Source organism: Rousettus aegyptiacus, unplaced genomic scaffold, assembly GCF_014176215.1.
Source record: "Rousettus aegyptiacus isolate mRouAeg1 unplaced genomic scaffold, mRouAeg1.p scaffold_m13_p_8, whole genome shotgun sequence".
NCBI lineage: Eukaryota > Metazoa > Chordata > Mammalia > Chiroptera > Pteropodidae > Rousettus > Rousettus aegyptiacus.
In genome coordinates this window covers 101,052,222-101,053,308 of record NW_023416311.1, presented here as the reverse complement: position 1 = coordinate 101,053,308, position 1,087 = coordinate 101,052,222, and the positions used below count along the sequence as shown (strand labels likewise).

Here is a 1,087-nt window from a genome sequence, read left to right as displayed (position 1 = left end):
AACTAAAAATTAATATATTCAAAAGTTATTTTTAAATTTCATTACTAGACTGTCATTGGAAAGAATACAAGTTTAAATGAAGACTATAACTTATTCTTGGAGTGCCTTTATTTTTCTTCCGCCAAATGTGTTTGGAACATTTTTATGAATTTAATTGTAAACTCTCTTTAATGCATATTCTTGTTTGCAGCTTGTATAATGTTTAGAGGTCACTATGATTTTGTCATGCTATTTTAATCACTTATTTATATGTAACAAATCTCTGTTACTTTTATAATTTGGTGAAATGAGGACATTAAAATTAAAATGCGGATAATAAAATTAGTTTCTTGGAAAAAATACATCTCATTTCTCTTGAATGAGCTACATGTCTCTGTTCAAGTGTCTAAGTATTTTTATTATAAAATAATTGGTTTTATAATAGGCATTAATAACTTTAAATAAAATTGATTTTCATTTTTTTCAACATTCAAATGCATAGGATTATTTTTTGTTTTTGTTTTTGTTTTTGTTTTAGCATACAGAACCTGGTCTTTCTAGGTGGTCTCCCACCCAAGTACTAATCAGGTCCAACCCTGCTTAGCTTCTGAGATCAGACAAGATTGGGTGTATCCAGGGTGGCATGGCTGTAGACAGGACTGTTTTCTTGAATAGAAATGTTCATAGTAGCCATTGATTAGATAACTGCAAACTGAAATATATAGTTTATTAAAACCAACAAAACAAAAATTATAAAAAGTTACAGAAAGTACAGAATTAGTTGGTTGAAGTTATCAAGAAGTGTGAAAGTTCAATAAACAAAACTAATATTTATACATTACATATTACTACACATATCTATGTTTATGAATATGTGTATACGTGAGTATGTATATATGTTATTTCTCCTTAATCTGTCTCTCTTATTTCTTTTATAATACAGTGCTAGAAGGAAAATATTCACAATAAAACATGATTGTAAGTAAAATATAGGATTGTAATTACTTCACATGTAATTTTGTTTTACATCAGAGTAATCCAAAGAAACTTCAAATGAAATAAATTATTTCCTGAATGTGTCAGAATATTTATATGGAAGTTTTCATGG

At 27.2% G+C, this 1,087-nt stretch overlaps 1 pseudogene; it reads right to left on the bottom strand.

Moving 5' to 3' along the window:
- Positions 1 to 515: 515 nt before the first annotated feature.
- LOC118607404 lies at positions 516 to 634 on the bottom strand (annotated as a pseudogene).
- Between the last annotated feature and the right edge of the window lie 453 nt (positions 635 to 1,087).